Genomic DNA, 18,085 nt, shown 5'->3' with positions numbered 1-18,085 from the left:
TTATTTGATATATTCAATATTTTTAATGATGTTATCTAATTCAATAAAAATTAATTAATATTAAAATATATGACATATAACTATTAAGTTTAATCTTTTCATGTTAAAAATTAGAATTTGTCTATAAAGAATTTTTTTTATCTATAAAGAATTTTTAATAACTATATTTATGAAGTATATATATATATATATATATATATACACACACACACATAACATTATTTATTTATTTGACCATCATTATATTTATTTAAAATATGATACTCTTGTGTTGAAAACTAAAATTTGTATATTAAACTTTTTGCGAATATATTAATACTAAAAATCTTTGTATTATTCATTTATTTGATTTACTTCACATATTTACATTTTTTAAAATATATTTAATCAAAATAATTTATTGAAACTCAAATTATTATTAGAATTTAATGTTTGTGTCAAAAAAATACTTATTAAGTACAGTTTATATACTTTTAATTAATATTTCTAATTTTATGAAAATTGATTGTTTTTAATATGATATGTCTTAATTATTTAATATTTTGTGTTGTAAACATAAATTTGTATATTAGATCACTCACAATTACTTTAATATATATATTATTCATTTATTTGTTCGATCTTAAGTTTTACATAATTTTAAAATATTAATATCAAAATAATCAATTTCATAATCAAGTAATAATTGATACTTAATTGTAACATATCTTGACACTTATTGTGTTGACAAACACCTTTTTTTTACAAAGATCAACATATTAGTCTAACCGTAATAATTTAAAAAACAAATTCAACTATATATCTGAAAATATATGTTTATTCAATAAAATATTCATTTAAAATACTACTAATATTTTGAAAAAAAAATACATAAAAGATATAATAATAAAAATATATTCTTCAAACTTCTATTAAAATTTTTTTTTACTACAGATAGAAAATAAATTTATTTGAATAGTAAATATATAAAATAAAGTATATTTTTTATGTAGAATTAATTATTTGATATAAAATATTTTTACATGTAAATATAATTTAAAAATATTGTTTCTCAATTATATATTTGAAAATATATGTTTATCAATAAATATTAATTTACAATACTGTACTGATTAATTAACACCTCCCCCAAATTCTATTGATACAACCTATTCTTGTTATAAAATAAAATGAAATCATATAAGATATAATAAAAATATTTTCTTCAAACTCGGTATAATAAAATTGTTAACTCCAGATATAAAATAAATTTATTTGAATAGTAGATATATAAAATATAATTTTCTTATGTAGATCTTAATTGTTCAATAAAAAATAATATTATATGTAAAATATAAATTAAAATTTAATTCCCAAAATATATTTGAAAATATATGTTTATTCAATAAAATATTGATTTACTATACTTCAATGATTTATGAACATTTGCGCCACAATTCTATGAACATTTTCCCCACAATTGTAATGAAGCATAAAGACTGTTACTATTTTAAAATAATAAAAAACACAAAGATATAATAAAATTTGTTTTATACGAAATCAGTATAATAAAATTGTTAACTCAAGATTTAAAATCTATTTGGATAGTGTGTGGGTATATATATAATTTATTTTTTATTTCTATTTTATTATGTTTGATAGAAAATAATATTAAATGTAAAATATAATTTATAAATATTATTCTCATCCATATATATGAAAATATATGTTTATTCAATATAATATTAATATCCTACACTTCAATGATTGACTCAAATTAATATTTTCATAATTTTTAGTTGATAATTAAGATTTATATTAATGTAATAAAAACACTCATGCTAACTCTATTTTAAAATTTTAGAAATCACCAAGAAAAATTTATGAGTGACGGATTAATTTCTTACTTATAATTAAAGTTATCAAAATAATTATTATTTTATTTTAGATACTTTATATACATATTATATATATATATATATGTATATATATATATATGTGTGTGTGTGTGTGTGTGTGTGTGTATATCATATCCTTTTTATATTTAATACAATATACCTTAATATTTTATAATTTAGATTTGAATCTTAATTAATAATACTTTTGTCAAAATTTCAATATAAACAATTCTATTTAAATTATTTTATAGGTTTATACCCACATTTCGATCAACAAAGTACTAATAAATAAAAGAATTTTTTTTTAATAAAAGAGATTTTTTCTAGAATTTTTTTTTTTTTGAGAAGTGAAGCTAGTTTGAATAACTAATCTTATTATAAGAGATCTCTTTTGAACGAAAAGAGATACTGTTGAGAAAATAATCATTTATTCAGAAAAAGAGGTTTCTTTCTCTTACATAATAAGAGACCTTCTCTGAAGGAAAAGAGGTACGCTATGAAAAGGAATCATCTGTGTAAAAGAAGAAGTTTCTTACTCTTCTATTATAAGAGACCTCTTATGAACGAAAAGGGATAGCTTATGAAAAAGAATCATCTATCCAAAAAAAGAGGTTTCTTTTCTTCCATTATAAGAGACCATTCTTTAAAAAAATGAGCTTTCTTTGATTAAGAAACCACTTATTAAAATTAGAAGATTTCTTATTAGTGGTTTCTTTTCCTATATTTGTACTAGTGGTGCAGAGTCACCTATGTTGATTGTTGTAAGATCACCTGAGACTTATGAAATGAAATTTCTAGCTTTTCAAAAAAAATAAAAAATTTCCATCTAAAACTAATAACCAATTACTAACGTAACTATTAGTATTTACCAACGGAATATCAACGAATGTAACAACATATGCTTATGTTGCTAGTCTGTTGCTCATTTCTTGATCTTTTGTTATTATTCCATTGTGTGACTATATTCGTTGGTAAATAAGTGTGGGTATTTGACTGCGAATTGGTTGGCAGACTAGTCAAATCGTTACAAATCCGTTGGGAACTACCAGCAGACTAATTTTCTTTAACAATTTCTATTGGTAAAAGCGTTTTCTCTTGTAGTGAATTAAGCTAAAGAAATGACATTTATGATATGTACAAAAATTAAACTTATCTTGTTCCTGTGGGAACAATGAGAACAATTATTCTGCATCTTTCAAAAGTGCAAAACAATTATTTTGCAGTTATTTTATTTTTTAATGTTATATATATTGTTAAAAAACAATAGTGTTCTCGGGCTAAAATATGTTCTTCTCAACTAGAATATTGCACATTCCCTCATTTGGCCAAACTTAAAAAATGTGACTTCTTACTTAAAGTAAAAAATTAAATTACGAAAAGTAAAACAGTTTATAAAGTGTTTGTTTGAAAAAAAATAGAAGCTATGAGACAAACTATCATTTTCAAATTGTATTTACACGGGTCAACAAAAGTATAAGCCAAGCAGCTTCCGCTTTGTTCTCTAACATATATGTATGTACAAGCTACAACATGAAAAACTATAAGAAGTTCGTATGTACACTAGATTGGCATTGCAGACAAATTTCAGTGCATAGAGCATCAGCGTTGACTCATCTTCTGCGAAGAAAAGTTTTACCTTCTGCATCTTCATCAACAATCCGCAAAACCTCTCTAGGCGGAATGTTGTGCCACACTTGAGGGCTTTTCATATGATGCCCCATTTGAGCCAATTTGTCAGCAGCTCGATTTCCTTCCCGATAAACATGTGTGAGCACACAATTATTCAGCAGCGACATGACCAAATTTATGTCAGTGACAAGTTTTTGCACTTGTGCACATCGGACTGTTCGATTTTTCGCAATAATCTCAACCAGTGACTTGGAATCTCCCTCGAGCCATACATGGTGATCACTCCATCCATTTTCCAGAAGCAACTCAAGCCCTCTTTCGAGTGCTCTGAGTTCTGCAGTGCTGCTATCTGTTTTGCCAATGGATTCCGAGTATCCTAGCATGAATTCAGCCTTGTCATTCCTTAATATGCCTCCGATGCTTGCTTTACCTGTCTTACATTTGCAAGAGCCATCAAAATTCAGTTTAGTCCATCCGCTTTGAGGTTTTTCCCACGCGATTTTAATTGGTTCCTTGTGCCAATTTCTAGCTATGATCCGAACCGGAGTTTGTCTCAATGTCGAACATCTCACTAGTCCTTTAATACTCGTCGTCAACAACATTTCAAAGCGACGAATATATCTTATACGATAGACGATTCGACAGATACGAGAAAATCATTCGACAGATACGAGAAAATAACACACATTCGACAGACACGAGACGATGAAGAAAGAAAATTAAGAATGTCAAAATATCAACTTAGAATAATCATTGTGGAAGTGCAGAAATGTGGATAACTGTAGATAGAAGAGATGTATCTAATGGTGATCATGCTAATAACATCTTTATGTATTGTAAAATTCAAAACTGGAGTGGAATAAAAGCAAGGAGGTTTCGTAGTGCAATTCCACAAGGCAACAATATTTAAGTTAAGTTACTCATAAGTCTCGACCATATAGGAATTAAGAATGTTTTGCACGCATGCAAAGAGCTAGTGGACTTGTATACACATAATTTTGACCACCAGATATATTTTGCCGTTCTTATTCATGGGTTCTAGTTTCTGGCTAAAAATAACCTCTTTTATGCATGCAAGTAGCCACGTTGTTTTAGTACCAAAAATTAAAGGATATAAGAAGATCTACCGAAAACCAAGGAAGTCCACTCCAGCTGCGTTAAATTTAATTCTGCAGGTGAGAAATTTGGTAATTTTACAGTACAGCTTAATATGTACGGAGTATTATCCGACGGGATGTCTGCTTCTTTCTTAAAGTAAAGAAGTGAAGTAGAAGTTAGAATTAAGTTAAGAAGAATAAGTGATTAAAATGTTTGGGAAAAAAGTAGAAGCTATGAAACAAAAGCTAGTTTTCTCAACTTCTTTTTATAAGTACTTTTTGACATTTTACACATACAGTCTTCTAATTTAGAAAACCAGAAGCCAGGCTTTTAAGCCCGGCCAAACATCCACATCTTGTGCTCTTCAGTGATCAATAGGTCCTTCCGTTATCCGATCAATCTCCGGTTGCCGTTTATGTCCTTTAGTCTGATACTATGAAGACCTGTCATTGCCTTTTGGAAAAGAACAAGTTTATGAAAAATATTATCACACCAAAATTCATCAACAAGTTTACAAAGCGACATGAATTTTAGCACATAACAATGAAAATGTTTCTCAAGGTATCCGTTGTAGATATATATTTATTCAAACTGAGCCCGTAAATATTTCTAAATATCATTTTTCTGTCCTTTTAATTTATCACAAACTGATTATTTGTCCTAAGCCGGCCTAGTAAAGGAATCATGGTTATATGATAGATGATCCGGTTTCGGGTTCTGGTTAAAGGGAGGACGAGAACCAAATCATATAAACCTGGTTCTTAAAAATTTTAATCCACTCATCATAGGCCAACCAACATAGACCAAGCAGTCCGGTTTAATTTGATTTAGCAAATTTATCCATTTGTGACTACGACATACAAACATGATTTAGTTAATAAAATTTGAGGTGCACAACTTCACATCGCTAAATCTAATAACAAATTTTAGTCATCAAGAAAAAAGTTCAACAATAAGTTCCAAAACTTACTTCAAAAATTCTGAGGATCATCAGATTATTACAAAGTACTTTTTCTTTGACAAGAGTACCATTCCAAGAATCCGAGAGAAGGCCGTGGTAGACAGCTCAAGGCAGAAGTTGGCATCAAGGGTGCAATCGGTGGTAGGAATATTGGCGAAAGCAATTATCAATTTACATGTTGCAAACCCCATAAGCCCAAGAGAATTCTTGTTTGCTCAAACACCAAATTTGAGGGACAAAACAAATCCCCCACTGCGAAAAAATCAATGTGGAAACCTGTACCTGATTACCTCTGCTCAAATATCTGTCTCAGACGAAAGAGGGGTGGAATTTCAGAGTCTTGTTACTATGCTTTCCGCTTCTGTGAAAAAGGGCATAGAGAAATGCCAGAAGGTGCTGTCAAATGGAGAAGAGGGGCAAATGATTATAGCTAATAATCTGCATGATTTGAAAAACAATCTCACGAAGCCTGGGAAATTCTGTTATTGTTCTTTTAGTGACTTGTCCAAATTCCATTTTATGAAGCTGATTTTGGTTGGGGAAAGCCCATATGGGTCAGTATGGCCAATGTCCCAATCAGTAACACTTGTTTTTTAACAGCTGATGCATCAGGTGAAGGACTCGAAGCATGGCTAAGTATGACTGTGAAGGACATGTCTAAAGTTGAAAAGGAGGGCAACATTATGGAATTAACTACTGATCAAGGATAACGACTGAACTCATGAATTGTCCAATATGGCGCATGACAATTACTAGTAATTTGCAATATTATTAGAATAAACTAGCAATGTAGCGCGTGCGAGACACGGGCATGTTCTCGTATGCGTGGATAAATATTGCTATTCTTGTTATTATCCGACAATATCAATAATTAATAGAGGGTTTAAATTTTGGATCCTTGTTATTACAATACGGTGTAAATATATCTTGTATCTTTTGAGTATGCACTAACCGTTAATGTGAGATATAAACAATTGTTTTTAAAACAATATAAGCAAAATATCACAATGATATTCCTATACCAGTGAAGTATAACCTTCATATTCAACTATTTGTGATGTATCTTCCTGATACACGTTCGATACTGGAGTATTCTGTGGGTAGTTATGGCTCATTCTTACTGAATAGTCATATTTCGATTAAATGTTATTTAAAATTAGCTATTTCGGCTAGTAATTCCGCCAATATTTAATTTAATTAAACTTAAAAATATGTTGTTCCAATTTCAATAGAGTATCAAACTGATACTCCTCTACTCATGGAGTATCACCATGATACGTAACTGATTGTAATGTATCATCATGATAATCCTCTAAGAGTAAAAGTTTTATAGATATTTAGGGCCCTTCTTAAGAAAGCATCACAATGATATTCCTCTACGAGTGAAGTATCACCTTGATATTCAACTGGTTGTGGCGTCTCATCCTGATACTCCTCTGATATTGCAGTATCTTGTGGGTAGTATTTAAAGCCAGTGTTACAAAAATCGGGAATCAGATATAATCGGTTGATGTACCGATTTAGGATTAATTAAAATTGGGGATTAATCGAATTTATTTTAATATTTAAATATTATTTGCTTTTACACGGCCGTCGAGAAACCACCCCTTTTAAGAACTTTTTTTGGTAAGAATAAGAAAAATTAGATTATTATTAGATAGGCATGGTTGTTTACAAGAGCTAGCTTCTAGATGTTCTTCGCCTAAACATACATATAGAAGCCTCAAAAAGCGAAGGCCGAACTGCAGGTCACGTGACATGCACTTCTAGTTGAACTATTTTCCCCTCTTTATGGATATTTGGTTATTATTGTATTGGTAATTTATAATAAATATATCTTTGCTATATCATAAATTCTATAATTCCTCATATTTAAGTGATATAGTATTTTAATTTTAATAAATTATTATATATATTTTGACTAAAAATATTTATAATGATTAAATCAGATATCAAAAATCGAATCGGTCGGCAACATTGCAAGGGATTAATCGGGGATTAATCGGTTAAATAGGGGATTTTTAGAACACTGCTTAAAGCCTGTTCTAATTGAATATTCATATTTGATTAAATATTGTTGAAGATTGACTATTTCGACTGGGAATTTGCCCAATAATTTAATTAAGTTTATAAAATATGTTGCTCCACTTCCGGTGGGGAATACACTAATACTCCTCTACCTGTGGAGTATCACCTTGATACTCAACTGGTACGTATGACTCATTATTATAATCATGTTATAGTCAAAAATTTTGTGGGCATTATATTGTTGAGGTACATGCATGCTGGGTATTTATGGCACATCTTACTAAATATTCATATTTTGGTCAAATATTATTGTGAATTGGGTATTTTTGTCGGGCATTCACCCAAAACTTTAATTAAGCTTTAATAAATATATAGGCTTCTCCACTCCGAATGGAATATCACACTGATATTCCTCTACCATTGGAGTATCACCCTGATACTCAATTAGTTGGACATATCACCATGATAATCCTCTTAGTCAAATATTTTGTGAATATTTAAGACCATCCTTACTAAATATTCATATTTTGGTCAAATATTATTGAGATACAGGCATGTTCTCATACACGCGGATGGATGTTGCTATTCTTATTGTTATCCAACAATGTAGTCGATAGAAATATATTATCATATATACTAGAAGTCATAACCTTTTAGTTGGTTGTGGCAACATTTAAAAATGATGTGTAAAACTCTATATATAATGTTTTTATTGGTTGAACTCATATTTCAAGGTACTTGTTTGATATTTATGGTGACTTTAGTGACCATCTTGATACCATTTTAAGTTCAGTGACCAACTTGATACATAAGGCCCACTTCAGTGACCAACTAGATAGTTAACCCTTAATATGAATTAGAAAGAGATGTCCTTAAAACAATGCGAGCAAATTATCACACAAATTTCTGAGAGCTTTACTTGTGGAATGGGTCACTCAATTCATTTAGAAAATCAAATTTGATTTGTCAAAAGTCAAATGCTACAACTGTGATAAGATGAGGCACGTTGCTATTAATTGTAGAAATTAAGTTCAAGAATGATAAAGGTAATAGCAAGAAAATGTCACCCTTGATGCTACACCTATTGATGGATTCTTGTGTTTCTAAAAATGAAGAGGTGAACTATGCTCTCATGGCAAATATTAATGACAATGTCACCCTTGCTGCTACACCTACTGATAAAAAACAAAATACTGTCTTTGATTTTTCGATACCAAAAATATATCTGAGTTGAAGTCATTCCTAAAGTCTTTACATATTAGCTTTAGAAGTCAATCTATTGAAAATGATAGACTTTTAACTGAGATGTCTTAATTGAAAAATATTTTTTTCTTTTAATTCTATTGATTTAATCTTTACAATAGTATTTGTTTCTACGACTTTTAATGTTGATACCTTTTCAAAGGTAGAATTGGATACAAAAGCTCTGTTGTAAGTAAAAAATTAATAGGAGTGATCTTGGATCTAATATTCTTAATAACCTTTTCATAAGAACTAGATTCAGTTTTATCATTCTTATATCCTAGACCCCCCCTCCTTCCAATTCTTCTTAGTAAAAATCTCTTGAATTTTTCTTCTAGAGTTAGACCATATTCTAATCATTTCTTTTTAAGCTTCTAACTCAAGTTCAAGGTTGGCATATCTTGTTCTTATATGAGTTTCATTATACTTAGCCTTTTCACAGTTCTTCTTAAGTTCAAGCATAAGTATTAACTTATATTTTAAATAATCATTCTTTCTTTAAGTCAGATTTTTCAGTTAATATTCTAGGAAGGGATTGTCTTCTAAATCTAACATGCAAAGACTTTACAGAAGACTTTAACTCAGAGATATTATCTGTATCAAAATCAACATAGTGTTGGGTACCTTATCAGTAGTGGATGCAGCAAGTGTGACATGATCATTAGTAGTAGCCATAAGAGCATAATTCACTTCTTCATACTCAGAATAGATGAATCCATCAAGTCCTTGCTTGAGGAAATAAGTGCCTTGCTCTTGCATTTATCATTGTTGGCCTTCCTACAGTCTATTACAAAGTTACACACTTTTCACATTTTTAACATTTGACCTTTGACAAATCAATCTTTCCCTTCTCCCCATTATTGTTGTCTTTTCTCTTGTACCTTCCCTTTTTAATATCTGAAGACCTCTTTTGGAAATTTCTTTGCCATGCGGCTCTTCTGAACTTCATCTTTTTGAAGCTTGTAACCGGCATAACAACCATCTCCTGGATGTCAGAATTATCACTTTCACCATCAAAAAAAATTTCATTAATATCTTATGATGAGTCATCGGTATCTAACTCAATTTTCACAGTCTTCCTCCTAGAGGTATCCACAGTCCTTGATTTTGATTGTTTATTGTCAACATTTAAGGCAATTGATTTTGCCTTGCTACTCCTCTTATTATTTCTCTGTTGAGCCTCAAGATCATAGGTTCTTAGCATTTCATAAACTTCATCAAATGACACAGTATCAAGATCATATGGATGTCTGATGATTAAGGAGTGTCTATCACATTCCTCAGGTAAGGCTCTCAAAAACTTGATGTTAGAATCTTTAACATCATATTCTTTACCAACTAAAGATAAGTTATTGAGTAAAGTAAGAAACTTGTCATATATATCAGTCAGGATTTCATCATTTTTAGCCTCAAACTATTCATACTCTTGAATCAAGAGAGCCCTTCTGTTTTTCTTGATTGACGACTCTATACCTTGACATTGAGTCTCCAGCGAATCCCATATTTCTTTTGCTATTTTGCAAGAAATTACTCTGTTGGGCATGACTGTGTCTATATTGTTATGATGGATATATTTCACATTGGGTTCCTTGAGTAATTCATTCTTTTCCTCAGGTTTCATCTCTCCTTTGATTTCCAGACATAGTGTTAAGGAATAGTATCAGTTCGTGGAACCAACTTTTTTGGAATATATGGGCCATATAAAATGCTTCAAGATACATTAGCATCTTCACCTTCTATCTGAAGTACTCAGCCTTCTTCGGAAGTGGGATCTTAATATTTTCATATTTGTTTGTCGACATCTTAGTGATCTTTTTGGTAAAATATTAACTTGGCTCTGATAACAATTGTTGCCCAAGTAACTTTCAACTGTAGAAGAGGGGTTGAATACAGTTGATATAAGATCTTCGACTTCCTACTTTCCAGAGACAGAAGATATTTGATAAGATGCTGATGATAATCCTGATATCTTCCAATACTGATCAGATTCAGATCCTGATGAGTGTTGAATACTGATGATGTCACCTCATCAAATCCTTCAGCTTCTTTGTTAGATCCTGACGCTCAATGAATCAGTATTTGTAACATGCATGTAGCTTATTCGGATAAGGAAAAACAGGAATTTATGGTTGTACCAAGAGAGGTGTATTAATAAAATTTTGAAGCGGTACAACATTACCAATGCATAGCCAATTGAATCTCCGCTTGCAAGTCATTTCAAGTTGAGGGGACAAAAAAACTAGAGATGAAGAGAGTCTCATATACCTCTGCGATTGGCAGCCTCATATGCTATGGTTTGCACCAGGCCTATTTAGCTCATGATGTTAGAGTAGTTAATAGATTGCTTTCTAATATAGGAAGAAAACATTGGGATGCAGTAAAATGGATCTTTAGATATCTTGATGATACCTCAAAATTATGTCTATGTTATGGAAATGATGAATATGTAATTGATAACTTCACTAGTGTAGATATGGCTGGTGAAATTGATTCTCGAAAGTCTACCTCACTAATTTACATCATCACTGACGGAGGGGGAGTAGTGTCGTGGCAATAAAAATTATAGAGATGGGTTGTATTATCTACGACGGAAGCTGAATACATTGCAATTACAGAAGCTTGTAAGGAAGCTTTGTGGATGAAAAAGTTTTCAAGGAAGACTGGTCAAAAGTAGAAGATGTTTATTGTCTACTTTAACAGCCAAGGTACAATACATAATTCATCTTTTCATTGTCGCTCTAAAAATATCGATGTTAGATACCATTGGATTTGAGATGTGTTAACTGAAGTTGCTGCATATTTAGAATATTCATACTAATGATAATAGGTTAGACATGATGACAAAGAGTCTCACAAGAGAAAAACTTGTAATTTGTAGAAAATTAGATGTACGAGGGAGGCATATCCCACGTGAAGTGGAAGAGGTGATTTGTTGGGCCTAGTCCACTTATGTGGGCTATGATTTTATTAAACCCAAAACAAAAAGATAAAAAAATAAATAAACCCACAAGTATAAAAAGAAAAATAAAGGGAGACAAAACGTCTTCTCACTGTTTTATTTTAGAATACATAGTAGCAGCTGCGGTGCTTCCGTGTTTGATTCTTTTCGTGCTTCAATCCGGTGAGCATATCCAAACTTAAGTTTATTGTATCATTAAAGAGTGAAATCCATATATCTCTGAAGATCATGATTTTGTATGTACTTCTAGTATAATCTAGAGAGAAATTTGTGTATCCTATTATTCATAGCGGAAGTTTTTAGTGTGGGTGGGTTACTGTCATCCCGTGGTTTTTCCCTTCACCATGGATGGTTTCCACATCAAAAATCTGTGTCACTTTTCATCTTTGTCTGTTGCTGCTACTTTCATGTTGTTTTTGCAATTAGTGAATGTTGTTGTTCTTAAATTTATTTTGGTGTCTTTGGTAGAAGACTGGGTATAATTTAACTCAATTTGAACAAAGTGAAATCGGGTGAAGTGCGGGTCTACATATACATGCCTCACCTTCTTTCAGTCCTATATTGGTGGAATCGGGAAATATTGAATTGTCCAAATGTAATTTTTCATGGAAGAACAATTAGTTTAAAGTACTAAAGTTGCACTTAACTTCTCATGCCATCACCATTTAAGGAGATGCCAAAAATGCACTTAATACGATGATTTAGAACTCTCATAAGTAAAGTTTGGGATACGTCGAAAGTGCACTTGATATGATGATTTTAGTACTCTGGTAAGGAGAGTAGCAGCAACGTTTGAAGGTGAGAGTAAGAATATTAATTTTGCAATACAATTTACACAATAATTATATAAACAATAACTTTGTTCTTGCTGATCTGATAGCCAATTGTCTAACACTTAATGTTGTTATGTGCACACTCTTTTATCTCTGTTGCAATATAAGTCATGAGCTTGAATCCACCATAACAAAAGTTGTTTGAATCAAGGAGCCATAGCCAATCGAGCGACACACCTGCAAATATTCCTCCTAAAAGGTATAAGACCAGTATATTTCCTAGTGCATTTTGCTGCGGACCCTGAAAAAATATGAATCGGTACGTTTGATTGATCTAACTATGCATTACAAAAATCAATATATATATAGTGATAAAATATATTCTCAACCTAACGCACCTTGTAACCTCTAGGAGCTATATATAGTATTTAATTTGTGATGTTTGCCAGTGTTTTCATAGAGGAATCCTGGGAAAATTGACAAACAGACTAAAAATATAAGAAATACTTCGACTGCATAATCAATATTCTAAAAGAGCATTTCCTTTTTACACAATGTTTCCCTCGGTTTCAGAATATCCTGTTCCTGCATATTCCAACGTTTGTGCTAGTTGTAATTTTTTTAACCCTGATGGAATAACTGATGAAATACATTTATGAGTCAACATAACATGCCGGATTCACCTCGTCATGTGCTAGGTAAAGGGAAATGCCTATAATTGATTAATTAACTCTTTCTCTCAAATGCAAGCCACATTGTCATTAGCCGATTCTATTAGAAGGTAAAGCATCCACGGATGCATGTCTCTATTCAGTTAAGAAGCAATAAGTGGCTTTCAAATTCTTTCTAATTGTTTATTCTCTGTGTATAAAATTCATAAATTAAATAAAACACAATTGCCCATTTCTGAATTGTTGTTATTATTTTATCTTGAAAGATGTTTGACGTATGTACTAGAGTAAAAATTAATTCACTCATCCAATTCACATGGTTCACCATCAAGTTTGCATCATTTGATGTTACTTTAAATTACTTTTACATGTCCCAAATTTCAGGATTCTTCATTCTTTCTTTGACTCAAAATTTTTCTTGATGGATCTTTTTATGACTTGTTGGTTTGACTTCTGATTCCAAGCTACTACTTGTTGTCTTTTTTAATTTTTTTTTTAATTCTACTTCCTCATTTGTTTAAATTTTCTATATCATAAATTAGCTCAACAATTAAATAACTGGAATTTGAAAGCAAGCCATTCATATATATTAAATTATGCAAAAATATGCAATTATTAGTCCAACATCTAACCTTATTTAAATATACAACCACTAATCACTATACAACAAATCAATATCAGTTGAACTTGAAAGGCCCTGTAACATCAACTACCATACGAGTAGGATTATTAGTAGTATCTGCAATACCAAAATAAAATTTGGGTATGCAAATATCATCATCACCGAGGAGAAGGTCGGAAGTACATTCATCAGCAATCTCGAATAGTATTTCTTCATCGTATTTGCATTTTGGGGGACCCACACACTTAACTTTCATAAACTGACGGCACATTTCTTTCTTGAAGATCTTCTTGTTCAAAGCTACCCCCTTGTATGGTCCTTGTGAATCATCAGGACCGTTATCACCGAAGCATTTAGTTTCTATACAAACCGATCCGATTCATAACATGTAAACAATTATGTGATAAAAAAAAATACATACTATAATAAAGGATAAAAATACATTATAAACGTAAAGTTATATGCATGCCTGCATGTAATTGATAATAAATAGGAACCAAATATGAACAAGAAAGTATCATCATAAAGGAATTTGTTTACAACAATACTCACTTTTAAAATCTTCCCTAAAAGTTGCAATGGCAAGTTTTGCACAAGACATAGAGAAGAGGCTGCAAACAACAACCAAGGTTATTATAGTCTTTATTCCAATATGCATTTTTCCAGAATCATATAAATGATAATATGATTGAGAGATGTTTTTTTGCTTTTTTATTAGCTTTTTAAGACTATATATATATACAAACAAACACACACACACACACACACAGATATATATATCAATGGGTTTGCCATAGATTTACCTATAAATTGGATGCCGGAATGCATGGATGAACACTAAAAAGAGTGGATTTATTCATGAACAAGTATTAACACATGTTTGTAGGTGGACGCTCATTGAAAATATAAATTTGTTGATGTGACGCCTATTTATAGAAATGGACTCGGTAAATAGCTAAACATGGCATACTTATCAAGGACCTTTATTTGAAAGATCGTGTATAAAAATGTTTACTATATACATAAACAGTTGAGGACATTCATACATATAAATGGGATGCCTATTCATATATAATATTAATGGATGCATAATTTAACATCGGAATGACTAAATTGAGAGAGAATATATCTACTATATAAGTTCTTTATCTTTATTAAACTCTTTCCTGGAGCAACATGACCAAAGAATATTTTCACAATACCACTGGAAAAGGATGTCACATATTTTCTAGGAAATCATGCATGTCATGTTACTACTCAACCTGGAGGTATCGACTAGCTAAAATCTGGAATATTTTTTATTTTCCTTTTCAAGTAAATAAAAGAAGAAGAAGCTCGAATCAGTTCAAAAAATGATGGAGATTGATCTAGCTGAATATGTCTAGAGAAAAACGTAAGTTACTAACACTTAACAAGGTAAATCGGGTTTGTAAGCATTTGAAAAATAACAACAAAATGTTTGCAATGTTAGGCCTAGAACCACTATGGAAGTCGGAAGAGGGTTGAATATAGCGGATACAATCAAATGGAATTAAGAACTCAATATATAAACCAAAAGTCGGTTTTTATTAACTTATAAGAAGTTAAGAACTATTATAATAGGGATAAACTACTCTCTTAGAGATGTATGAATATCAATGAGAGAGTCTAGGTTACAAGGACGATATTCTTAATATTATATCGACACCTATAATGTAAACCTATAAACCTATATGTGTTTATATATTGTACAATTACAAGATAATCATCTAATTGATATGCTATTAATTAGCCAAATAAAATATATTAACTAGTGATTCCAAATTAATCTACTAAATTTATGAGCGTACAATCTCGATAGTGTATATCTTCTATATTTAAATCAGATCCACTCCTGAAAATAGTTATGACAAACTCTGAAGAAAATCCTCTGTCGACAAACTCTGATATCTTCATTGTATAACAAACTCTGATTTCCTTGAAAACTCTGACAATACATCCTGACTCTAAATACTAATAGGAAAATGTGATATCATCAAATGCATTTAACAATCTCCCTTTACTTGTGCATTAATAAAATATGGACAAGTACTTATATCTGATGATGTCAAAAATATAAATACAAATGCAACTATGAAATTTCAATCATGACAATTATATCCTACTTATAGAACTTTAGCTTGTAACTACCAATCAATCTTTTTGTGTCCATGGACTCTATCGATGAAGTTTGTGAGTAAACTTTTTTCAGAAACAATTAGAGTTTGAACCATTTGAGTCTTGATCATCTTAAGCACTAGATCATCTTCCCCTGTTTGATACATGGAAGCCCTTAAATCATTGATTTTATTTCTACCGATACTATCTCTCAGTCTTATGAGTCCTGGCCTTCTTGCTTCTTCTTAAACACTAGTTGTTGTGTACCCAAGATGGTTTTTAGCCTATTACTATTCCTCTTCATCTTAACTTCTAGATCATCTAATGTATATGTACTTTGAAATGAACACACCATCGCTCTTTATTCTGTAGGATCTTTTTTATTAAGCAGAGTCTTCTTGACAAACTCTGACCATTTATAATTAGCTTCAATCTTCACCTTCGAAAGATACAGGATGTACTCCAGCTCCTTCCATGTCTTATTAATAACATCACATCAGTATTTTCTAGCTTGCACACAATTATATTCTTTAAGAAATATGTAAGCTTCTATTTATCTTTGTTACCATCAAATGAGTCTATCAAGATATGGACATATTCAACTTTCTCCAAGTGCTTCTGAGTTATCTTTTCATTGGGTCTGTCAGTCATAGGAAATGGATCTCTGATGACAACCTGTTGTCAAGTATAAACTCTAGATTTCCTTAAGCCAATTTCTTCTTTGTCAGCGGCTTTCTTTCCTTTAGATTGAGAAATTATAAAATCTTGCAAGACTGTATTTTCTCTAACAAGAGCTGGTTTCCTGAAAAAAAGTTTTCTCTTATGTTCCAGAGTTAGAGTGTCAAGTCAACTTGAGCTATTTTAGAGGTTGCAGGAGCTTTAACAACTCGAGTAGTATCAGAGGTTATTATATTGAAATCTTCAGAGTTTACAATTTTTAAAACTTTAAGTCTTTTGAACTTTGTTAACTTGAAGAATGTCAGAGGTTAACTTATCAGCATTCATCTTCTTAGCATCAGAATATTCAAGTCTCTTTCTCTTCTTTGTAATCTCCACCAACTCTTCTTTTTGTAACAAAATATCATCAAAATCGTGTATAACTTGCATAGAAGAGTCAATTGTTACTTTTGGAAATGAAGGCACAACCTTGACTTGAAGAGTTAGGGGTTCATCTAGCTTTTCTTTTCCTTTGTCTTTCAGAGCGGCTTCAGATATTATCTCTTGTCTTTGGCTTGTTGATCTCTGAGCTGTTTGTTTCTCTAATGACTATGCCCTTCTCCTTGGGCCCAGGAGGCTTCTTGCTCTTCTTAGACTTTGACTTGTTCTTCTCAGCAGCAAGCATTTCTTCCTCTTTCTTTATCAAAGGCTTGGATTTTTGGATCTTTGTTGTAATTAAACAGTTTCTTGTCTTCCCTTTTGCTTTAAAGTCTGCATATATTTAATTATATCATCTCGAGCTTCCAAAAGCTTGTTAGCTTGGTTGTCAGATTTTACATCAGAGATTGATAACAACTTCTCCTTTTCAGCTTCAGGTAAGATAAGAGCTTTTTCATCCGTGTTTGCTTTCTTTTATTTTCCACCCTTATTATACTCCTTATTTCTTGACTAGATAGTAAGCTTATTAGAAGCTTCGCCATCATACTTTGTCAAGTTCCTATCCTTTTATTTCCTTGTGAAGTTCAACCTTTGTTACCTCCATTACCAGCATCATCTTTATTTTGCAGAGACTTTAGTTGTGAGCATTTGTACATAGCAATATTCTTCCCCTTTTTGGAATCATCATCACCAATTAGGATGAGGACTGTCAGCTCCGTCTTCCATAGAAGTCATTTGACTCCTCTTGTCCTAGTTCTTCTTCAATCCAGCAACCCTTTCAACTGAAAGAGCTACTGGTGATTTTAGATTTGTCTATCCTTTGGATGGTTTTTAAATTAAAGAGATCATCCTTAATTTTCTCCACCCTAACATGAGTCTACATATGCTGATGTTTCAGGCTCTTCATGAAAATGATATAGGCCTTCTTATGAGAAAGGATATGAGGAACAGAGATAGAAGGTTCAATTGTTTGTAAGTGCTGAGAGGAAGTAAT

This window comes from Daucus carota, chromosome 8, assembly GCF_001625215.2.
Source record: "Daucus carota subsp. sativus chromosome 8, DH1 v3.0, whole genome shotgun sequence".
Taxonomy (NCBI): Eukaryota; Viridiplantae; Streptophyta; class Magnoliopsida; order Apiales; family Apiaceae; genus Daucus; species Daucus carota.
This window is presented reverse-complemented; position numbering follows the sequence as displayed.